Source organism: Sciurus vulgaris (genome assembly GCF_902686455.1).
Source record: "Sciurus vulgaris genome assembly, chromosome: X".
NCBI classification, from domain to species: Eukaryota; Metazoa; Chordata; class Mammalia; order Rodentia; family Sciuridae; genus Sciurus; species Sciurus vulgaris.
The window spans coordinates 39,919,806-39,946,091 of record NC_136471.1 but is presented as its reverse complement, the minus strand read 5'-3'; the positions used below and the strand labels follow the sequence as shown (position 1 = coordinate 39,946,091).

Below are 26,286 nucleotides of genomic sequence, written 5' to 3'. Positions count from 1 at the left end.
CATGGGGGAAGGGAAAAAATAACAGAATGAATCTAACAACATTACCCTATGTAAATTTATGATTACACAAATGGTATGCCTTTACCCCATGTACAGAGAAGCAACATGTATCCCATTTGTTTACAATAAAAAAAAAGACTCACCACATGAATTCTTTAAACAATAAACTCTCAATATGTCTTAACATAATTCCATTTCTAAAAATTTACATTGCATATATTTCAGAATCATGGGCTATGTAAAACAAGGTATATTGTAAAAGGTTTATGTATTATGTATTAGCAAATGTTAAGATAATCAAGTAAAGATGGATTCATCCAGCCTAACCTTTCCATTAATGCCAAATCTGAAGCTTTGGACTCATAATTGAGTTTGACCACTATAGAGCTCACCATACTTACTAAGTAGGTATAGGGGTCCATTTAATGCATTTAAATGATTATATTTAATAACAAGTTTTATTCACTTACATTTGTACAGAAGAACTTTTTAACAAGATGAAGTATTGTATGAAAGAAAAAATTAGTTTCATTTGAAATCACTTGTTTGGAATAGATTTATATTGTGTAAAAACAAACATAATATTAGCATCAATGTTTAGTATGTCATTTTTGTTCCTTGGACAATAAATTCTGACTGATTTGCTAATAACAAATACCTATTGTCTGAAGAATGTAAAGAACATTACATTAGCCTCTTCAACCCAATATAAATTGTAATAACTGCAAATTTGTAGGACTTATCATTTTGAGATCTCATTATTTTTTCTTATTGTTTAATCTCTGAGCTTTTATTCTCTTTCCACTTGAAACCCTGGGGGTGCATTTGTTTGTGTGTTTAGTAGTAAGATGTGAAAAAATGAATGACTGACATCTGTCAGTGAGGATTACATGAGGAACAGTGAGATCAGGTGTCCGAAGTGCCAATAGCCTTTACCATTTTCCCCCAGTAGGATGTTTTTAATGGATCTTCCCTTTTGTATTTTGTTCATTTGATCTTCACAGCAACCCTGTGAGTAATAAACAGAGGTATGAAGTCTGTTTTACAAAAGATACAAACCCAGAGACACAAACCAAATCACACAGAGGCAGATTCAAGATTACAATACAAGTCTTGGTTCTTATAGTTTAGAACACTTCTCATCATGTTTTGCTTTGTGAGCACTAAATAGACATTTCAAAGCTATCAATTCTATAACACTCTGAGCTCAGCAAAGAACAGTTGAGCTCTATAGGTATTAACTCCCCATGTCTAACAATTCAAAACAAATACGACAATTCTGCCATCTCTTAAAATAACTTTATAGGTGCAGCAAGATACATTAGCAGACTATGGGAAAGTTTACACAAAGCAGATACTGCAGCATTAATTTACATGGACAAAAGAAATGGGCAGAAATATGGATGTATTATCACCCACAATGCAGATCCCAATCTTCTGATGTATAATTTACTGTTTACAGTCAATGCCAATTCTTCAATGCATGATTTTTATCTCTTCCCTCCCCACCCAGAAATGAGAACATCTCTTAAGTGAAAATAATATTCTTATTTAAAATTGTATAATGTTTTAAGTGTATGCAGTAATTCCATTGTTCTCTACAATAAATGCTATGACTTGGAAAGGGAAAGAATTACTGACTAGAGAATCTTTCTCTAGCCACAAAGAATGAATTGTACTTTCCAAAAAGAGACAAAAGTATGAATCTACATAGAGTAAGAAAAAGAAATGCACATAATAAAATGTAGGTGAGGATATTTCAAAGATTAATGAGTGATTTCAGGAATGATTAATTTTCATAACAAATATTAATTAAATCATACAACATTTAGGAGAAAAATAGGGATAGATTACACACACAATGTATTGGGCTAGGTTCTGTAGGAGCTATAGTTTGCAGTCTAAAAGTTTACACTGAATAAATACTGAAAGTCACTCATTCATTCATTTAGTAAACTTTTATTCAGCACAGTCTATGCATTGATTACAGCCTAGTAGGATGTACAATACACCGAGATAATAGCAAGAACACTGTACTATAAAGATGTATATAGGGCTGGGACTGGGGCTCAGTGGCAGAGTGCTTGCCTAGCACGCATGAGGCACTGGGTTCAATCCTCAGCACCACATAAAAATAAATAAATAAAAAACAAAGGTATTGTGTCCATCTACAACCAAAAAAAAATAGAGAGAGAGATGTATATATTATTTGTGTATATATAAAGAGGAGGGGATGCTGCCTGGCTTGCCCTAGACTTTATTAGGAAATGATACCTAAACTATAATCTAGTAGATGTGTAAGAAGAGCAAGTAAGGCTAATATTCCCTAGTGAGAACAGCATGTGTAAAGGTTCTGAAGTCAAATAAACTTGGCACACTTGAAGAAAGACAGTGAGTGGTGGGGTGGAGGGGGCGGGGCAGGATCCTCCAGAAGACCGGAAAAATTGTTAGGGACTGGAACATGTAGGGAATTGGGGGCAATACTATAGATTTTTTCACTTTATTATACACACAGAGGAGAGAACGCTAGCAATAGTGTAGAGGATGGATTGAAGAAGGAGGAAGAAAGGGGGCAGGGAGACCAACTGAGAGGCTATGACAATGATTTAGGAGAAATAGGCAATGTCTTACACTTATCACCTATCAGGTGGTAGTAGTAGAGATAAAGAGAAATGGATAGCTTTGAGATAAGATTTAATAGATAAAATCAGTATTGCTTGGTGATAAATTGGATAAGTGGGGTAAATAAGAAGGAAGAGTCTAGAATGAATTACAGATTTCTGGCTTGAAGGTCTGATGGCTTTATTCACTGAGACAGAAAACAAAGGAGGAAAATCAGGTCAAGAGGGAGATAAAGGACTGGGAATATAGCTCAGTCGGTAGAGTGCTTGCCTTGCAAGCACAAGGCCCTGGGTTTGATCCTCAGCACAGCAAAAAAAAAAAAAAAAAAAGGAGATAAATTCAGTTTGGGATGTGTTTAGTTCAAAGTCTCTTAGAGACATCTAAATGAAGAAGTTAAGTAGGCAGTTGAATAATAGTTCTGGAACTCAGAAGAGAGGTTTGGACAGAAACATAAATTTAGAAGGGATTGTATAGTGCACTAAGGAAAAGAATGCCAATAATTAATGCAACCATAGACTATGCCTTAATGTGTTCTTCCCTTGTCTTTGGAGGGTCGTCCACTTGTCAAGTAGGTTGGGGGAAATGACTAGGTTTAAGGGTTCTCAAACTATGGTAGATTGATCAGAGAAATTTAGGAACAGGAAAAATAGAAGAGAAAGTCAGAGCCAAAGTCCCCTCTGGGGGAAGAAGTAAGACTCCAAGATTTCTGTACAAAAGTTAGGAGAAGGACTATAGATAAGAGAGAATTTGGGCCAGTAGAATTCACTGGAGCAATGTAGGTAAGGTCAGGAAGAGGGTCCTGAAACGTTGCAGTGAACATGATAAAGTTGTCAAACACAGGTGTGAGGCTATGTTATCGTGGTCCTAGAAGAAAAGAGTTGGCATTCTCAAAAAGGGGAGTAAAGTAACACTAATGGGAGGACTATTTATAAAAGGGTGGACATATTTAAGGGGCCAACAGGAAATGACAAAACACCCAGAGACCAGCAACAGTAGAAAGCTATTACCATTTGTAGGCTTAAAGAAAAATGGGGTAGGTGCTGTGATTAGAATCTGGCATGTCCTGTTGCCATGAGAAAGAAACTAACAATATGTGGATTTAGACAAAGAAGCAGAATCAGTAGGAAGTTGGACTGTACACATATAGAAGGCAAAATATAGAGCAAAAATGGTGAAATTAGTAAAAGTAGGAACTTGTATCCAAATGCAAATAAAAGAAACAAGACTTTACTCCCAACCTTAGACTCTGAAACTCATTAAATATTAGATATCTGAACATTAGATATCTAATATCAGATACCTGAAGACAAGCTAATTACATGTCTTATCCAAATCCTTCAAAATTTAACATATCAAACAACCAGAATATCCAATATTTTTTCATCCATCTAATTTATTTGTAGGTGATGCTGAGATCTACTAGTTAATTCTAACATTATTTATACTCTAGAGTTCAGACTTGTGAATAGAGAATATTCTGGAGAATAAGTGACACTGACTTCAAACCTATGAGAACAATTTCCACATTAAAAGTGGTAGAGACTTGTTCTATATAGTTTCAAAAGACAGAGTTACGATGAACAGATAGAATTTAGAGGGAAATAATTTTGGCTAATTGTGTTTCTAGTAACAGATTTCCTGCAATATGTCAGGCTTCCTTGCAAAACAGAATATTATTGAAACAGTTAAAGAAATGTCTGAAATATATATTAGAGATAGTGATAATAATTGCTAATGTGTTTTGAAGAGTATGACTTAAGCTCTACAACCTATGAATAATATTCTACATGCCTTTTTTTTTTTTTTTTTTTTTTTGTACCGGGGATTGAACCCAGAGGGCGCTACTGAGCTACATCATCATTTTAATTTTGAGGGTCTCCCTAAATTGCTGAGACTGACTTTGAACTTGCAGTCCTCCTGCCACCACACTGGGCTCTATGTGGACTTTTATTGAAGCTTAACAAAAAACTGTAATGTAGGGGCTGGGGAGATAACTCAGTTGGTAAAGTGCTTGCCTTACAAGCACAGGGCCCTGGGTTCGATCCCCAGCACCACAAAAAAAAAAAAAAAAAAACTGTAAAGTAGGTATTACTATCATCCCCATTTTATCTGTGAGATACTGAGGTTTAGGGAGGTTAAATAACTTACCCCAAGCCACAAAGCTAATAAGGGACACAGAACTGGCATTCTCATCCACAGACAACTGATTCCAGAACATATAAGCTACCATTATTCTATACTGCCTACCAAATGCTATAGAAGTGATTCATATATTGGCTAGGAAGTTAAATCAGATGACCTGTGGGACTTCTAAGATTTTGTGTGTGTGTGTGTGTGTGTGTGTGTATATAAATGTGTTTACATATGTATGCAGTATATGTCTATATCTCTATACACAAAATGTATATGTATCCATACCTCTATACATAGAAAATACGTACAAATATATCTGCATATATGTATGTTTGTACCTCAATATTATTTGTGATTTTTATCATTAATTTTCACTGTTGAATTCTGTTGTATAAATATACAGATATTTTATCCATTTTCTTGGATGAATATTTTATTTGATATTAATACAGCATATCAGCTTTCTTTTGGTTAATATTTGCCAGGTCTGAATTTTTCCATCCTTTTACCTGGAGTTTTCATGATCTTCCACTTAGGTATTTATCTCTTAAGTAAAATATTAGATTTACCTCTCATTTTATTTTAAAATGTCTTTTTTTAAATAAGTAAATAAATAAATAAAAAATAAAATGTCTTTTAGTTGGTGTGCTAAGCTCATTTACATTTACTGAGACTACCAATTGATTGTGTTATATCACTATTATCATTATTACCCTTGTTTTTCCTTTGCTTTTTTCCTCCTTTTCTAAATTTTGTTCAATTGCTTCAGTTTCTAATTTCATTCTGTTTCCTGTACCAATTTGGAAATTAGGTATTCTATTTCTATTATTTTAGTGATTTATTTTAAAATAAGGTATTTATGGTACTCCATGTGAAGGGTAAAATTCATCAGTATGTCTGGTCTCATTTTTTTTTGTAATATAAAGACTGCACAGTAGATTTATTTTAAAATAATATATTTATGGTACTCCATGTGAGGGTAAAGTTCATCAGTATGTCTGGTCTCATTTTTTTTTTAATATGAAGACTGCACATTAGATTTCTTTCAGTTTCTTTCTTCCCATCTTCTATATCACTCTTGTTGAGCATTTTATTTCCATTGTGGTTTATTTTTTATTTAATATCTACTCTTACTGAAGTAATACATAAATGAATCTCAAAAGCATACTAATGCTGAGTATAAAATGCCTTAGAAAAAGGACACATCTTGTGATTAGATTTACATAAAATTATAGAAATATACGTCCAATTGAGTACATGTGGTGACTGTTGAGGACTTCATATATTCCTAGTCTGAGTTGAGATGTACTATAAGTATATATTGCACATGGGATTTCAAAGACGAAATATGAAAAAAGAATGTGAGATGTACTATAAGTATATATTGCACACGGGATTTCAAAGACGAAATATGAAAAAAAATGTGAGATGTACTATAAGTATATATTGCACACGGGATTTCAAAGACAAAATATGAAAAAAGAATGTAAAATATCTAATTCATCATTGGTATACTAAGCAAGTTGAAAATCATACTAATCAAGTAGACATTGGATTATATAAGGAACATTATTAAATTAACATATCCTGTTACTTTTTACTTTTTATAACATGGCTAACAGAAAATTTAAAATTATACATGTGACTCTGTTTGGGGGTCACATTATATTTATATTTGGTAGTAATATTCTAGAAAAAGCTAAACATGTATGGTGAAAACAATCTAAACAGTGATTTCCTTTGGGGAAACAAGGATAGGATAGGGATGAACAGGGATGGTCAGGAAGGAACTTCCCATAGTGATAAATAGGTTTTATGGCTTGTGGAGGGTAGCATCACACAGGCTATTAATTTGTCAAAACTCTTCAAATGGTACACCTAAGATTTATGCATTTGAATGTATACATACTGTTTTTGAGAAAAGAGCCATAGCAAATATTAGTCTCTAATTAATTATATACATGCTGAAGTATTTAAGGTACTATGTGTTGATATTTTCAATTTATTTTGAAATGCAACAAAAAAATAAGATAGTCTGATGAATGGATGAAGAAATAGTTGTATCATACCACAAATAAAGGGCTGGGGTTATGGATCAGTGGTAGAGCACTTGCCTAGTGAAAGAATGGACATTTTTTTAAGCTGTCTGAGGTCACCCTCCCAGTTATCTTAACTCCCTAAGGTCACCCTCCCAGTCATCTCAACTCCCTAAGGTCACCCTCCCAGGAATGGGAACAAAGCCCTTAAAGCTGTTCCAAGAAACAGCCCCAAACAGAGAATAAAAGGGTAAATTGAGCCAGATAGCCAGATAGTGATCAAACAGAATGATTACCAGAAACTATTGACCAGAATCTACACCCTGTTGTAAAACATTGTGAAACATTTTGTCAGCAAACCCAGACCCCCTTTGAAATTTCCCGGCAGCTTTGTCCCCCTTTTCCCTTTCATGTGCGACCCCTCCCGATGTGTGGTTTCTGCCTTTATAAACCTACAAGATTTTCTGCTAGGGACTCGACTCCTGGAGTTGGGTCCCAGCGCGCTGGAATAAACACCTCTTGTGGTTTGCATCAAGTGACGCCTCCTGCGGTTGATTGGGGTTGCCGTCCATCCATGGGACAGAGTTGGGGTTTCCTTTTTGGGGGCCTTACACTAGCATGTGGGAGGTACTGGGTTCTAACCTCAGAACCACATAAAAAATAAATAAATAAATGTTATAAAAAATCTTTTAAAAAATAAAAATAATATAACAAATCATTAATTATATAACTTGGGGGTTAACCTAAGGATGCACACTATATAACACTTTCAATTTTTCTGTATGTTTGAAAATGTCTATTAGGAAATGATGAATAAAATAATACATATAGATAATTTTAAATGTTAAGGAAGACTTCTCCTTCCAACTGCTGGAATAACAGATATGTGATTTACGCTCCTGACTTGCAACAACTAAAAAATAAAATAGAAACAAATGAGATACATGAAATAATGATTTTCAAGTCACTAGACATCAGGAAATGAAAGACAGTCATCTGAAGACGTGAGAAATAAGTGAAGTGATCCCTATGATTGCCCTAGCTTACTGCTTTAAGAAAATTTCAGGCAACAGCATAGGGAAAGGTATTTCATACTGTTGAAGATATGGAGCTAAGAGTCCAGGGAAACGAATAGAGCTGGAGTTAGTAGGACAGAGATAGAATCCCAGAGACCAGTACATATGCATGAAAAAAATCTACCTGACGTCAGGGAAGGAACAAGAAGAAAGGATTAGGTTAGTATCTTTCACCCAGAGAAGGCCAGAAATAGTGCCTATACCCACCATTCAGATTAGAAAAACCTAAAATTTATGGGACAGTGAGTGGTGTACCCAGGAAGGTCTTTCCTCCGTAGTAGGAAACTATAGCCCTGGTCTGAGCTTTGATTTAGACTCACCTAAATAAACCACAAAAAGAAGACCTAAAAAGATCAGACTATTTCCAAGTAACCTCATCAAAGAACAAAACTCACAAAGATTTATAGGAATACACATATATCTAGTACCTAAAAAGTTAAAATCCAGACTGTTTGGCAGCCAATCAAAGATTACCAGATTTACAATCAGAGATGTATGACCCCTATTGAGGAAAAAAATCAATCAAAACTGACCCTGCCAAAGATATTAAAATTAGCATAGAAGGACATAAAGATGATTATTATAATGGTATTTCATATGTTTAATAATTACACATATAAAAGATATAAAAAGAAGACCAAAATTGAATTATAAAAATAAAAACACTATCAGAAGAAAAAAAGATAAGTGGACATAAATGCATAGCAACATTAATTATACAAAAAGAAGAACACAGAATAAAAGAATACTGAAAAGAGAAAAGAATATTTGTGAGCTATGGGAAACCATATATTGACTCATATACAAACAGAAGGAATATCTGAGAGGGTGGGGGCACAGGGCAATATTTGAAGAAATAATGACTGAACATTTTCAGCATTGATTAATATAAGCTCACAAATCCAAAATGTTCAATGGATCCCAAACACAAGAGGTATGATGAAAACTAAACCAAGTTGTGTCATAATTAAATTCCTCAAAAACAATGACAAAAATAAAATCTTAAAAGTAGACAGCCCTGGGCTGAGGTGGTGGCTCAGCGGTAGAGTACTTGTCTAGCACCGGTGAGGCACTGGGTTTGATCCTCAGCACCACATATAAACAAATAAAATAAAGATATTTTTTTAAAAAAAGACAGCCCTGTTACAACTAGAGGGACAAATAACAATATCAGATTTCTTGCCAGACACAACATGATAGAAGAGTGGACTTCTTTAAGGGAAAAAATAACAGAATGAATCAAACAACATTACTCTATGTAAATTTATGATTACACAAATGGTATGCCTTTGTGCCATGTACAAACAGAGAAACAACATGTATCCCATTTGTTTAAATTAAAAAAAAAAAAAGAAGTGTTAATAGTTATAATTTTACAAAGCAAACCAAAGATCACAAGAATTGGTAAATATATGAATATTTTTCTTATTTCAATCTCTTTAAAATGTTGTTTTAACAGAAATAATAATGCATTGTGGAATTTGGAGCATATATAAGGTAAAAATATAACAATAATAGCATAAAGTTCAAGAGGGGAGAAATAGAAATATATGTAAAGTGACATAGTTGCCCTTGAAAGTATACTATGACAAGCTAAATGTCTATATAGATGTTAAAGCAGTCACTGAAACAACAAAGCACAGTATAACTAACCAGTCAACAAAGGATATAACATAGAATCACAAAAATATTTGATTAATTTAAAAGAAATCAAAGAAGAAAAGGTGAACAAAAACCAGATGGGAAAAAAAATCAGTCACCCTAGCCATATCAATAATGTGAATGTAAGTGATCTAAACACCCAAACTAAAAGACAGAGATTGTCTTATTAGATAAACTATTAAGACAACTATATGTTGCCTGCAGGACATACGCTTTACATATAAAGGCCCAAATAGACACAGGCACAGTGTACATGCCTGTAATCCCAGAGACTCAGGAAGCTGAAGCAGGAGGATCACAAGTTCAAAACCAGCCTCAGCAATTTATCAAGGCCCTAGGCAACTCAGTGAGACCCTGTCTCAAAATAAAACATAATGAGGGTTGGGGGAAAAAGGAACTTGGGGAAGTGACTCAGTGGTTAAGCACCCTTAGGTTCAGTCCCCAACACCAAAAGAAAAGAGTCCCAAAGGGTAAATGAATTTTAAAAAATATACAACCTACTAACACTAATCAAAAGAAAGCTTGAATGGCTTTATTAATATAAGGCAAAGTAGATTTCAGAGTATGGAATATTACGAGATGTAAAGTAAGTCATTTCATAATGGTAATGGGGTCAATTTATGAAGAGGACATAATAATCATAAATAAGTATGTTCTTAATAACAGAGTTTCAACATGTAAAAAACTGGTAAAACTCAAGGAAAAACATGAAAACCCACAATTACAATCAAAGCTCTATATCTCTCTCTCAATAATTGATTTTAAAAGTGGGTAGAAATGGTGCTGAAACTACTGACCATTTTTCAAAAAAGTGAATCAAGACCCAGAACTTACATCATTCACAAAAATTAACCTGAAATGGGTCATGGGCTGAAAGGGAAAACTTGAAACAATAATATTCCTAGAACATAGCATAGGAGAAAATACAGATGACCTTGGATTTGGTGATGACTTTCCACAACACAAAAGCAATGATACATGAAAGAAAGAACTGATAAGCTAGACTCGATTACAATGAAAAATTTCTGCTCTACCAAAGGCATTATCCAAAGAAAGAAAAGACAAGCCACAGACTAGGAGAAAATATTTGCAAAATATATCCAATGAAGGACTGTTATCCAAGATATTAAAAAAAGACTCAACAAAAAAGGGATAAGTTCTAGTGTTCCATTTCATAGTAGAATGATGACTACAGATAATAATAATGTCTATATTTCAAAACAGTGAGGATAAAAGACTGAATTTTTTCAACCATAAAGAAATGATAAATGCTTGAAGAAGTGAACATGCTTACCATGAATCGAACATTACATAATGTATATATATATATATATATATGTATGGAAACATCACATGGTATCCCATAAATAGGTACAATTTTAATGTATCAATTAAAAGCTCTTAAAAAGAAAAAAAAAATTTAAATGGCCCAAAGACCTTAAGAGATACCTCACCAAAAAAGACATATAAGTGGTAAATTAGCCCATGAAAAGACACTCTACATCATATATGGTAATAGAAATGCAAATTAAAATGAGATACCACTATATACTGTTATGGTTCAGATATTAGCTGTCCCCAAAAGTTCATGTGCGAGATGATGCAAGAAGGTTTAGAGGACAAATAATGGAATTAGGACAGCCTTAATCCAATCAGTGGTTTAATCCCCCGCCCCATGGGATTAACTGAGTGGTAACTGAAGGCAGATAGGGTGTGGATAGAGGAGGGGGAGTTGTTGGGGGTGAGGCTTTGGGGTATATATCTTGTATCTGGCTGTTTGAGTCTCTCTCTTTCTGCTTTCTGATGATCATGTGAGCTGCTTCCCTCCACCACACTCTTCTGCTATGATGTTATGCCTCACCTTGAGCCCTGAGGAATGGAGCTAGCTGTCTATGGACTGAGACTTCTGAAAATGTGAGCCCCTTTATAAACATTTTCTCCTGTAAAATAATCTTGGTCAGGTCTTTTAGTCACAGCAATGAAAAAGCTGACTAAAACACATACCTACTAGAATGGTCCAAATCTAGAACATTGACAATACCAAATCCTGGCATAGATGTAGAGCAATAGTAATTCTCATTTCTTGATAGTGGGGATGCACAATCATATATTCACTTTGGAAGACAATTTGGCAGTTTATTACAAAACTAAAGTACTCTAACCATTTAATCCAGCAATTGGACTCCTCAGTTCCAAAGGAATTTAAAACAAAAACCTGCACATAGAATCTTATATGGTTTTATTTAAAATTGCCAAAACTTAGACACAATCATGATATCTTTCAGTAGGCGAGTGGATAAACTGCAGTACAATGGAGTAGGATTCAGAGCTCAAAATAAATGAGCTATCAGGCCATAAAAAGATATGGGAGAAATTTAAATTCATAATACTTAGTGAAAGAGTAAATTTGAAGATGTTTTGTGCTGCCATAAAAGAATACCTGAATTTGGGTAATGTACAAAGACATAAATATATTTCTCACAGTTCTAGAGGCAGGAAGTCCAAGATCAAGGCACTGGCAAGTCAGACGTCTGGTGAAAACCCAGTCTTCACTTCCAAAATAGCATGTTGACTACTGTATCCTTCAAAGAAGAGGAACATTGTGTTCTCACCTAGCAGAAGATGGAAGGGCAAAAAGGCAAAAAAAGGGGCCAACATTCCTTCAAAAATCCCCTTTTTTATACCTTTATTTTATTTATTTATTTTGATGTTCTGCTGAGGGTCAAACCCAGTATCTCACATGTGGTAGGCAAGTACTCTACCACTGAGCCACACCCCCAGTCCCATCAATCCCTTTTATAATGGCATCAATCTATTCATGGTGATAGAGCCCTCATGACTTAAACTCCTCTCAAAATACCCCACATTCCAACACTGTTGCATTAGTGATTAAGTTTCCATCACATCCAGACTCTAACATTCAACCTGTAAAGCCCAAAATCCATGTCCTTCTCACATGAAAAATACTTTCATTTTATCCCCAATAGCCACAGAAATTCTTAACTCATTGCAGCATCAACTTTAAAGTCTAAAGTTCAAAGTCTCATGTAGATCTGATATGGCTGAGACTCAAAGGCAAGATCTTCCTGAGGCAAATTTCCCTCCAGTTGTGAACTTGTAAAATCAAACAAGTTTCATGCTCCCAAAATACAGTGGTGGCATAGGAATGGGATAGACATTTTTATTCTAAAAGAGAGAATAGGAAATAAGATTAACAGGTCTCAAGTAAGTCCATAACCCAACAGGGTACAAACATTGTCTTAAGGCTTGAAAATGATCTTTCACTTCATGTCCTACCTTCTGAACACACTGGAATGTGGATTGGATCACCAAGGCCTTGACCTTGGGCAGCCCTGTCCCATGACTTTTCTGGATACAGGCCACACTTCAGTTCTCATGCACTGGGGTTGCATGTCTGCCTATTTCCAAGGCTGTTGCTATACACTGGTGGCTGTACAGTTCTGAGGTCTCTGGGGTAATCCTGCTCCTACGACTCCACTAAGTATTGCTCTAGTGTAGGCTCCCAGCAATGACTCTGACCCACAGTTCCACTGGCATTGCCCTAGAGGGGACTTTCTGTGGTGGATCCACCCCTTTAGGTGGTCTCAGCCTAGGCCCCATCTCCAAGGCATTCTTTGAAATCTAGGTGGAGAAAGTCATGCTTCCACAGCTCTTGCATTTTTTGCACCTATGTGGATACTAAGGTTTATGGTTTGTGCCCTCTGGAGCAACAGCCCAAGCTAAATATTGGCTTGCTTAACACATCTGGGGCAGCTGAGGGAGCATTGTACTGGAATACCGGGAGCTAAGACCTAAGGCAGCCCCAAGCAGCAAGACCAATTTTCTAGGGGTACAGAGGGGCAGCCTTGAAATCTCTGAAATACCTTCAGTGTCTTCATCTTTTTATCTTAATTGAAAGTATCCGGGCTGGGGTTGTGGCTCAGTGGTAGAGTACTTGCCTAGCCCATGTGATGCACTAGGTTCCATCCACAGCACCACATAAAAATAAATAAATAAATAAATACATAAAATAAAGGCATTGTGTCCATCTACAACTAAAAAGTATTTTTTTAAAAAAGTATCTTCCTTCCTTTTATCCATACTAATCTCTTTATCAACTGGTCGCTTGGCTTTTCTCTCCTAAACACACATTTTTTGTTCTTCAGATGACCATGCTGATAATTTTACAAATCTGTACATTCTGCTTCTCTTTTTATTTTATTTTTTAAAATACCTTCTTTAGTTGTAGATGGACACAGTACCTTTATTTTACTTATCTATTTTTATGTGGTGCTGAGGATGGAACCCAGTGCCTCACACATGCTAGGTAAGTGTTCTACCACTGAGCCATGACTCTAGCCCCTCTTCTGATTTTAAATTTCATCTTTACATCATTTCTCTCTTCTCACATTTTACTATAAGCATTTAAGATATGCAGCACTCCGAAGGCTTTGCTGTTTAGAGATTCTTCTGCCAAATATTCTAATTCATTGCTCTTAAGTTCTGCCTTTCATAAAGTCCTAGGATTTGGGCATAATTCAACCAAGTTCTTTGCCACTTTCATAACAATGCTGGTTTTGCCTTCCACTTTCAATGCTTTGTTCTTCATTTCTATCTGATACCTCATCAGAATGGTCTTTATTGTCCATATTTCTACCAACATTCTGTTCATGACCACTTAAACAGAGACTTTCTCTAAAGCTCTCCTCTTTTTCTGAGTCCTCACCAGAATCACCCTTAATAATCCATTCACAGAAATCTAGGTTTTTTTTTTCTAGCAAGCCCTTTATAACTATTTCAGCCTCTACCCATTACCCAGTTCCAAAGCTACAATCCACAGTTCGGATATTTGTTATAGCAACATCCCACTTCTATGTTACCATTTTCTATCTTTGTTTTATGCTGCTAAAACAGAATACCTAGAGGGCCGAGGATGTACCAGCGGTAGAGTGCTTACCAAGCATGCAGGAAGCCCTGAGTTCAATCCCCAATACCAAAAGAAGAAGAAGAAGAAGAGGAAGAAGAAGAAGAGGAGGAGGAGAAAAGAATTAGCAGAATACCTGGGACTGGGTAATTTATAAACAACAGATAACTATTTCTTACAGTTCCATTGGCAGAAAAATCCAAGATCAAAGCACCATCAGATTTAGTGTTTGATGAGGATCTGGTCTGTGTTTCCAAGATGGCACCTTAAACACCTCATCCTCTGGAGTGAAAGAACACTGTGTCCTCCCAGCAAGGAGGCAAAAGGCACAGAGTCTAAAGGACAAAAAGGGTACAAAACTCTTTCTTCCTTCTTATAATGGCATTAATCTATTCGTGAGAGCAGAGCCCTCATTACTTAAACATGTCTCAAAAGTCCCTACCTCTCAACACTTGCATTGTGGATTGAGTTTCCAACACATGAATTTGGGGGACACATTTAAATTAGAGCAGGTAGATACTGTTTGATTATGACTATACAGTATTCTGGGAAAGGTAAAACTACAGAGACAATAAAAAAGATCAGTGGTTGGCCATGGGTTGTAAAGGGTGAGTGGAACAGGTAGAGCATAGAGGATATTTAAGACAGTGAAATGCTTCTGTGTGATACAGTAATGGCTGATACATGTCATCATACATTCATCCAAACCCCTAATAGGTACAACACAAAAAGTAAGCCCTAAAATAAACTTTTGGTGAAAATGATATGTCAGGGACTGGGGTTGTAGCTCAGTGGTAGAGTACTCACCTAGCATGTGTGAGGCACTGGTTCAAGCCTCAGTACCACATAAAAATAAATAAATAAAATAAAGATATTGTGTCCATCTACAACTAAAAATTAAAAAAAAAAAAAAAAAAAAACAAAGAAAATGATATGTCAGGGCTGGGGTTGTAGCTCAGTGGTGGGGCATTTGCCTAGCAGGTGTGAGGCACAGGGTTCAATCCTCAGCACCATATAAAAATAAATAAATAAAATAAATGTGTTAAAAACATGGCTGAATATCTTTAAAAAAAAAAAGAAAATGCATCATTCTGGTGGGGGATATTGATAATAGGCAAAGATGTACATGTGAAGTGAACAGGAACTAGATGTGAAATCTCTGTGCCTTTCTCTCAGTTATGCTGTGAACTTAAAACATAAAGTCTATTAAAGAAAAAAGAAAAAAAAAAAAAAAAGACCACACTGTTAGCAATGATTGGGAGAGACCAGAACTCTCACACTGCTAGTGGATAAACTAGGATATCCGCTTAACCAAAACAGTTTGACTACTTAATATAAAGCTAAATATGCACTTACTACATAATCCATCTAGTCTACTCCTATTTCCCCAAGGTTAAAGAAAAATATGTCTATACAATGACTTCTACAAGAATATTCATAAAAGCTGCAATTATCATAACCCAAAACTGGACATAATCCCAAAGTCCATCAACAAGGGAGTGAATAAATAAATGATAGTATGTTTGTACAATGAAACACTGCTTGGTCAAAAAAATGATTTATTGGTACAATAACATTGATGAATCTCAAAATAATTATGCTGAATATAAGAAACTGGACCAAAGGGAGTATATATCTATTTATACATAACTGTAGAAAACTGCAAATCTATAGTGACAGAAAATGGATCATTTACTTGGAAATGAATGGAAGGGAAAGCCCAGGAAAACTACTTTTTTGGATGGTAGATATGTTCATTATCTTGATTATGAGGGTGGTTTCATGAAAATATATTCATATATATGCATAGTCACATATGAACACATATAAACAACTTGGCAAATTGTGCAATTTAAATACATACAGCTTGTAAAAGTTGGAAGTTTCCTTGCATGTCTGGTGATCCTTGACTAAATGTTCCTGTTTAAGAGTAAGATGTTGAAAAGCTAAGGGAAAGCTCTGTGTGTATGGATATAGCTTGTAAACTCATAGGTGTCAGTATGGGATGATCAGACATCAATTCAAAATCTATAGCGTGATATATGAATCTTTATATCACATTCCTTACAATTGTCTTTTAATTTTTAATTTTTTGGTACTGGGGATTGAACCCAGGGGTACTTTACCACTGAGCTACATATGCAGTCCTTTTATTTTTTTATTTTGAGACAGGTCTCACTAAGTTGCTGAAGGTCTCACTAAGTTGCTAAGGCTGGCCTCCAATTTATGATCTTCCTTCCTCAGCCTCCCAGGTTGTTAGAATTACAGGCATGCACCACAGCGCCCAACTTCGCATGTTATTCTTTTGTGTTGTTTTTCCGTTTTTGGTTTTTTGGGGGAGGTACCAGGGATTGAACTCAAGAGCACTGAGTTCCTATTTTGTACTTTATTTAGATACAGTGTCTCACTGAGTTGATTAGCACCTCGCTTTTGCTGAGGCTGGCTTTGAACTTGAGATACTCCTGCCTCAACCTTCAGGGCTGCTGGGATGACAGGTGTGTGCCACCACATGTGCCACTTTACATACTATTCTTGATCCACATCCCCGCTCCTTTCTCTTTCACTATACACTCCAACTAGATAACATTCTGCTCCCACTGCCTGGAAAGTCCCTTCCACCACTGAATTTTCAGTATACTGACATTCACCCTGCCAAATAGCTTGGTTTATCCCCATTGTCTAGATCTATCAATTTTGTTGCTCTTTTCCCCTAGGAATTAGTTACTGTTTTCTCTACATGATCTCTGGTTGTAATTTCTTATATTCTTGCATTAATCCCTGCATTGTAATTCATTCATTTGTGTGCATGTGATCTCATTGAGGGGAAAAAAAAAGTTCATCTTTATATCCCCAGTGACTAGCACAAAACCTGGCACATAGTAGATTGTTCAATAATAATGGATGAGTGATACATAACTAAATATCATACTCTCACTCTCATACTGCACTGCCTCTACAGTTTATAGCTCAATTTGCCGACCTACTGTATTTCAACAAGGTGCAACTGATCCTAATTACCCTTAACTAGTTACAAAAATATATGAAACACAGATATAGTGAACATTTTGTCATTTCTAGAAGAGTGCAGGCTAGTTTACCAAGGTTCTTCACTTATATGGCCTGAATGTGACACTACACTGTTCTTTATCAGTGCATGTACTTTTTTTTTCATTCACTATTAATATGTTGAATTCTGAAAATTTCTGACTTAGTAGAGCCTAAATTTGTGGGATTTTGCTTTATATGTGAATATAAGGATAATCATAATAAATATGGAATATGACAAATGCTCCCTCCTAGAATATACTCCTAGTATCACTTTAAAATCTTTTTTTATTTTCAATTATGGAATTTGCTGGTAAAAGGATGGAACTGGAGATTATCATGCTAAGTGAAATAAGCCAATTCCAAAAAAATCAAAGGCAGAATATTCTGTCTGATATGTGGATGATAACACAGAACAACCAGCGGGGAGGGAAGATAGAAGTTCATTGGATTAGACAAAAGGGAATAAAGGAAAGGGAGGGGGGTGGGAATGGGAAAGACAGTAGAATGAATGGGACATAACTTTCCTATGTTCATATATGAATACACGACCAGTGTAACCTCACATCATGTATAAGCACAGGAATGGGATCCTCATTAGAAAAAGTTATACTCCATGTATGTATAATATGTCAAATACATTCTGCCATGTATATCTAAAAAGAACAAATAAAAATTATTTTAAAAATAAATCTTTTATATTTTCTAGTAGGAATGTAAGCTTGAATGGTTCCATATACTTTATTTATTTATTTATTTGTTATAGATGGACACAATAGCTTTATTTTATTTATTTATTTTTATTCAGTGCATGCTAGGCAAACGCTTTGCCACTGAGCTACAACCCCAGCCCTCTCCATTTTTTAAATATATATATATATATATATATATATTTTTTTTTAGTTGTCAATGGATCTTTTGTTTAATTTTATTTATTTTTATGTGGTGCTGAGTATCAAATCCAGGGCCTCACTCATGCCAGACAAGTGCTCTACCACTGAGCCACAACTCCAGACCCTCTCCATTTGTTTTTAATCAGAGTTTATCATTTTGCTTCACCATTTATTAAACTGTATATGCATTATTTTTTATATATGCATTATGCTTCATCACTTATTAAATTGTATGTATACTATTGCTATTGTAGTAAATTGTATGGAACTTAGTGGTGATGTCACAAACTCAATAGTGTAGCACAATTTCAAAAGTAGAAAAAAATGTAGATAATACATTCAAATGCATATGGTAATTAGGGAAAGAACCATATGAAATTTTTTTAAAGCAACATTTAAATATACTGATGACTATCTCATCAGAATTTAATGGAATGAAACTTTTTTCATGACAGTTATGCACATTTATTGGATTCATGTACATAATCAGTCAAAACAAGGTAGTTACACAGTAATGATTAATGTGATAATAATGAGTCTCTGAAACAGGGGCAATTGAATATGCATCACTTGCTTTTCATATGTAAATTCCATTACCAACCAAGCATTACTGCTCCCTTGTATTTCTATGTAACACTATGATTAATAGGCATATCATGTAGAATAAGAGGAGAAAGGGTTCTTACATTGTGTTCGCAAATTTACAAAAAGCAAAAAATACATATTTATATCACAGCAGAAAATCTTCCATATCTGAGCACTGAACAGTGGCTTAGAATAATACAACTAACAGATTTTTATCTAATCTATGATTTGGCTATAATTTTCTGATGGGTATTCATCTGTTTCATTTTCTCCAGAAGTGAAATGTGAAAAGTAATTTTTTTAACCTCTGAATTCAAACATGTAAATATCTGTATTCTTTCATACCTAGTTATAACATCTGGCCACTTTGCCTACAACAACTACATCAATAAGCAGGCCAATTTACCCCTTAGGGGAAAATATAGATTTGCTAGTGTTCTGCATTTCTTTTATTGTGATATCAAGAGAGTGGGAGAAGGAAGGGACTATAGGTATCCCAATTAGTAATTCTGATTGGTGACCTAGCATCAAAACAACAACTACTACCACTTGTTTTGGTTTTTGTTTGTTTTTGTTTGTTTTGGGGGTACCGAGGATTGAACCCAGGGGCACTTAACCACTGAGCCCCATCCCCGGCCCTTTTTTATTTAGAGACAGGGTCTCACTGAGTTGCCTAGGGCCTTACTAAGTTGCTGAGACTGGCTTTAAACTTGCAATCCTCCTGCCTCAGCCTCTGGAGCCACTGTGATTATAGGCCTTCTCCACCACAGCTGGTAAGATGCAATCTTAACTCAGGTGAGGTAAGGCTCTTAACAAATCCTAGGAACAGTGTTTTATTTCTGAAGCTGATCTTTGCCTCTTTCTTGAATATTGTTTTACAATGTTCTTATATGTTTTTTCTCAAGTCTCTATGAATGTCAGTTAACACAATACAACATTACATTTAAAGCACAAATCAAACAAGCTAAGAGAGTTCCTACTCCCTCTTTGTAGGAAAGTGGCAAAATGTTCATTTGTTTGTTTTTGGTGGTGCTGGGGAATCAAACCCCTGGCTTTGTGCATATTAGGCAGGAATTCAACCAACTGAGCTATATCCCCAACCCGGTGAAATGTTTTTGTTTCACAATGTTAACCTTTAAAAAGATCAGGGTGCTGGGGGCTGGGGTCATGGCTCAGTGGTAGAGCTACCCACTCGCACATGGGAAGCACTGGGTTCGATCCTCAGCACCACATTAAAAAAATAAATAAAGGTATTGTGTCCATCTGTAACTAAAAAAAAAGTTAAAAAAAAATCAAAAATCAGGGTGCTAAGTGAAGGGGGGTTAGGGATATAGCTCAGTTGGTAGAGTGCTTGCTTTGCATGCCCACGGCCTTAGGTTCAATTCCTGGCACACGCCCCCCCCCCAAAAAAAAAAAAGTAAAAAGATCAGGCTCTCATTATCTTTCTAAAATACATTTAGCACGGTGTAGTGGCATGTGCCTGTAATCCCAGTAGCCAACATCAGCAATTTAGTAAGTCCCTGAGCAACTCAGTGAAACACTCTCTAAATAAAATACAAAAAAGGGCTGGGGATGTGGCTCACTGATTGAGTGCCCCTGTGTTCATTCCCCAGTACCAACCCCCCCAAAAAAAGTACATTTAATTTTCCACCCCAGTGTGTATGTGTGTATATATATATATATATATATATATATATATATAGTAATGTTATTTTTATCCAGTTACAGAACATTAAATAACACAAATAAATCCCCAATTAAATTTTCTATTTCTATATAAGTTTAAAAGAGATGACCATTACAGACAACTTTTGTTTGGAGAACACCAGCTTGATAAATTGCTCTCCTAACCTTTATATTTTAAACTGGTATACTAGAAGAACATGAATGCATTTAAAATACAAAGAAGACACTAATGGCATCACAATTACACAGAAATCCTTATATTAACTAAGTTTAACTTTCACAATAAAATTCAGAATCCACAGATAATTATAGGTTTGCAGAGTTTAGCAGTACTAGCAAAAATCATGGACAGCCTTAAATCTCTTATGCACTTAGGAAACAGTGTTTAATGATCAAGAATAGATTTAGTCAAAGCAGACAGATATGTCAGTTTTTTTAATGATAGTGTGGCCCTTTTATGCCAAAGGCAATGTATAAAAGAAAGCACTTATTGATTAAACCTACATGAACTTTCATTTTATAAACTTTTACAGAACATTTAGATGAGCTCAGACAAACATATTTAGTTTCAGATGTATACATATCTCCAGTCACATATATTTAGGTTATTCATGAAAATCAAGCCTGGTTAAAATTTTGAGTCATCTTTTTCTCTGACAAAGAAAAATCTTAAAAGCAATGGACATTACATTTTAATAAATATTTTATAGCTCTCAAGTCTTGTACAAATTGGTACTCATCAGTGTGAGGTTTTTTAACAGGTAGAGTATTATAGGTTATCTGGTAAAGTTGACTCAATTCACATTTTAAAATTTTGTCCAGAAGAGAATGAATCCCCATTTTTTTTTAAATACTTAATGATGTACTTTTTCATTCTTATTTATGTTTTTTTTAATAATGTATTTTTTTATTGTAAACAAATGGGATACATGTTGTTTCTCTGTTTGTACATGGCGTAAAGGCATACCATTTGTGTAATCATAAATTTACATACAGTAATGTTGTTTGATTCATTCTGTTTTTTCCCTTCCCCCCACCCCTCCCACCCCTCTTTTCCCTCTATACAGTCCTTCCTTCCTCCTTACTTGCCCCCCTCCCTAACCCTAACTCTAACCCTAAACTAACCCTCCCCTCCCCCCATTATATGTCATCATCCACTGATTAGCGATATCATTCGTCCGTTGGCTTTTTGAGATTGGCTTATCTCACTTAGCATGATATTCTCCAATTTCATCCATTTGCCTGCAAATGCCATAATTTTATCATTCTTTATGGCTGAGTAATATTCCATTGTATATATATACCACAGTTTCTTTATCCACTCATCAATTGAAGGACATCTAGGTTGGTTCCACAGTCTGACTATTGTGAATTGAGCAGCTGTGAACATTGATGTAGCTGTGTCTCTATAGTATGCTGATTTTAAGTCCTTTGGGTATAGGCCAAGGAGTGGGATAGCTGGGTCAAATGGAGGGTCCATTCCAAGTTTTCTAAGGAATCTCCACACTGCTTTCCAGAGTGGCTGCACTAATTTGCAGCCCCACCAGCAATGTATGAGTGTACCTTTCTCTCCAAATCCTCGCCAACACCTGTTGTTGCTTGTATTCTTGATAATCGCCATTCTAATTGGGGTGAGATGGGAATGTTCCCACTGTCCCTATTTTTCTAGTGTTTTGAGCATGAAGGGGTGCTGTATTTTATCAAATGCTTTTTCTGCATCTATTGAAATAATCATGTGATTCTTGACTTTAAGTCTATTGATATGGTGAATTACATTTATTGATTTCCGGATGTTGAACCAACCTTGCATCCCTGGGATGAAACCCACTTGATCATGGTGCACTATCTTTTTAATATGTTTTTGTATGCGATTTGCTAAAATTTTGTTGAGAATTTTTGCATCGATGTTCATTAAGGATATTGGTCTGAAATTTTCTTTCCTTGATGAGTCTCTGTCTGGTTTAGGTATCAGTGTGATATTGGCTTCATAGAATGAGTTTGGGAGGGTTCCCTCCTCTTTTATTTTATGGAATACTTTGAGAAGTATTGGAATGAGCTCTTCTTTAAAGGTTTTGTAGAACTTGCCTGAGAACCCATCTGGTCCTGGACTTTTCTTTGTTGGTAGGCTTTTGATGACTTCTTCTATTTTAGTACTTGAAATTGGTCTATTTAAATTGTGTATGTCCTCCTCATTCAGTTTAGGCATTTCATATGTCTCCAGAAACCTGTTGATGTCTTCGAAATTTTCTATTTTGTTGGAGTATAGATTTTCAAAATAGCTTCTAATTATGTTTTGTATTTCAATCGTGTCTGTTGTGATATTTCCTTGTTCATTCCGAATTTTAGTGATTTGGGTTTTCTCTCGTCTTCTCTTTGTTAGTGTGGCTAAAGGTTTATCAATTTTGTTTATTTTTTCGAAGAACCAACTATTTATTTTGTCAATTTTTTGTATTGTTTCTTTTGTTTCAATTTCATTGATTTCAGCTCTGAGTTTAACTATTTCCTGTCTTCTACTACTTTTGGTGCTCTTCTGTTCTTCTTTTTCTAGGGCTTTGAGCTGTAGTGTTAGGTCGTTTATTTGTTGAGTTTTACTTCTTTTATTAAATGCGCTCCATGAAATAAATTTCCCTCTAAGTACTGCTTTCATAGTGTCCCAGAGATTTTGATATGATGTTTCTTTGTTCTCATTTACCTCTAAGAATTTTTTAATTTCCTTCCTAATATCTTCTGTTATCCATTCATCATATAATAGCATATTGTTTAATCTCCAGATGTTAGAATAGTTTCTGTGTTTTACTCTTTCATTTATTTCTAACTTCAATCCATTATGATCTGATAGAATACAAGGCAGTGTCTCTATCTTCTTGTATTTGCTAACATTAGCTTTGTGGCATAATATATGGTCTATTTTAGAGAAGGATCCATGTGCTGCTGAGAAGAAAGTGTATTCGCACTTGGTTGGATGGTATATTCTATAAATGTCCTTTAAGTCTAAATTATTGATTGTGTTATTGAGATCTATGGTTTCTTTGTTCAATTTTTGTCTGGAAGATCTGTCCAGTGGTGAGAGAGGCATGTTAAAATCACCTAGTATTATTGTATTATGGTCTATTTGGTTTCTGAAATCGAGAAGGATTTGTTTGACATACATGGATGAGCCACTGTTTTGGGCATAGATGTTTATGATTGTTATATCTTGCTGATTTATGCTTCCCTTAAGCAGTATGAAATGACCTTCTTTATCCCTTCTGACTAACTTTGGCTTGAAGTCCACATTATCTGAAATGAGGATGGATACTCCAGCTTTTTTGCTGAGTCCATGTGCATGGTATGTTTTTCCCCATCCTTTCACCTTTAGTCTATGGGTATCTTTTTCTATGAGGTGAGTCTCTTGTAGGCAACATATTATTGGATCTTTCTTTTTAATCCCATCTGCCAGTCTATGTCCTTTGATTGATGAATTCAGGCCATTAACATACAGGGTTATTATAGAGATATGATTTGGTTTCCCGGTCATATGGTTCATTTTTAAATTTTATTTATTTATTTATTTGACATGACTTGGTTCCTCCTTTATTTGACAATTCCTTTAGGATAATTCCTCCCTTTGCTGATTTGCTTCTTTGTTTTTCATCTCTTCCTCATGGAATAGTTTGTTGAGAATGTTCTGTAATGCTGGCTTTCTTTTTGTAAATTCTTTTAGCTTTTGTTTATCATGGAAGGATTTTATTTCATCGTCAAATTTGAAGGTAAGTTTTGCTGGGTATAAGATTCTTGGTTGGCATCTATTTTCTTTCAGGGCTTGAAAAATGTTGTTCCAGGCCCTTCTAGCTTTTAGGGTCTGGATTGAAAAATCTGCTGATATCCGTATTGGTTTCCCCCGGAATGTAATTTGGTTCTTTTCTCTCACAGCCTTTAAAATTTTGTCTTTATTTTGTATGTTAAGTATTTTCATTATAATGTGCCTTGGTGTGGGTCTGTTGTAATTTTGTGTATTTGGAGTCCTATAAGCCTCTTGAAATTGATTTTCCATTTCATTCTTCAGATTTGGGAAATTTTCTGATACAATTTCATTGAATAGATTGTTCATTCCTTTGGTTTGTTTCTCTAGGCCTTCCTCAATCCCAATAATTCTTAAATTTGGCCTTTTCATGATATTCCATAGTTCTTGTAGATTCTGTTCATGATTTCTTACCATCTTCTCTGTTTGTTCAACTTTGTTTTCAAGGTTAAATATTTTGTCTTCAATGTCTGAGGTTCTGTCTTCCAGGTGTTCTATCCTACTGGATATGCTTTCTATGGAGTTCTTAATTTGGTTTATTGTTTCCTTCATATCAAGGATTTCTGTTTGTTTTTTTTTTCAATACCTCTAACTCTTTATTGAAATTATCTTTTGCTTCCTGTATTTGCTCTTTTAACTGTCGATTGGTGCGATCATTCAATGCCTGCATTTGCTCTTTCGTCTCATCATTCAGTGCGTGCATTTGCTCTTTCATATCATCGTTTGCTTCCCTGATCATTTTAATTATGTACATTCTGAACTCCTTTTCTGTCATTTCTTCTGCCATGCTGTCATTGGGTTTTATTGATGTAACATCTAGATTTGTTTGGGGCATTTTCTTCCCTTATTTTCTCATATTTTTCAGGTATCAGTGGACCGCTGAGATATTGCAGATTTCCCCTATTGACTTATAATGTCCCTGAAGATTTCTAGTATATCCCCTCTTAGCCTTCAGTAGGTTGAATTCTTGGAGGAAGTTGATAGCATCATGCTCCAAAAGGAAGCTGCCTCTCTAGGAGTGGTGGCCTTCAGGTGGGGTATATTCCCTGCTAGTGGGCAGAGGTGCCTCTACTTGTTGACCAATGGTCGTCTAATGGGGAACTAGGCTGCGGGCTGAGGCAAGGCCTGTTTGAGCCTGTGTCTCTGGTTTTACCGTCCTTGTGGGGAAACCTCACCCGCCAGGGAAGACTCACCCAGTGGGGAGGTATCACTGGTCAGTTCCCCTCCTAGAGGTTCCCCTCAATTTACAGCTACCGCCTGGGCTGGAGTGCCTTCCTCTGTAACGTTCCCAGGGTCCCGGCCCTACCTCCTGGGCCTGGGAGGCTCACCCTTCGCAGATGAATCTTCTAAGGCTGCCCCTCCTCAGAGAATCTGCCCGCAGGCCTGGAACCTTTGCTCCGCCCTAAGCCTGTCTCTGTGCGGCTCTTCCACCAAGAAGCCTTCTAGATCTTGGGACCCTACTCTGCACCTAATCGCCTGGCTATGCGGCCCCTCCTCTGAGCAGCCACCTGTGGGCCCGTACAATCGCTCTGCGTCCCAGAGACCCACCGCACGCCTCTTCCTCCAGACAGCTGCCCAGTATTCTGGTGCGGTCACTAGGAGTCCGAGCAACTCACTGTGTGCGTCCTCCTCCCACCAACCGCCCGTAGCCCTGGGCAATCACTCTGAGTCGAAGTTACCCTCCCTGTTCCTCCTCCTCCTCCAGGTAACCCCCCGGGTGTTCAGGAGCGGTCGCTCTGTGTGGCTCTGAATCCACGTGACCCGCTGCACGCCTCCTCTGGGCGGCCGCCCGGAGCTCAGGTGCGGCCACTCAAGACCAAGCAACCCACCGTGCTCCTCCTCC

At 36.0% G+C, this 26,286-nt stretch overlaps 1 pseudogene across 1 annotated transcript in view; it reads left to right on the top strand.

Annotated features, from left to right (window-relative positions):
• LOC306651076 (small ubiquitin-related modifier 2-like) overlaps nucleotides 1–26,286 on the top strand; it is a 62,195-nt pseudogene that overhangs the window by 1,074 nt on the left and 34,835 nt on the right. The gene's annotated exons all lie outside the window — the stretch shown is intronic.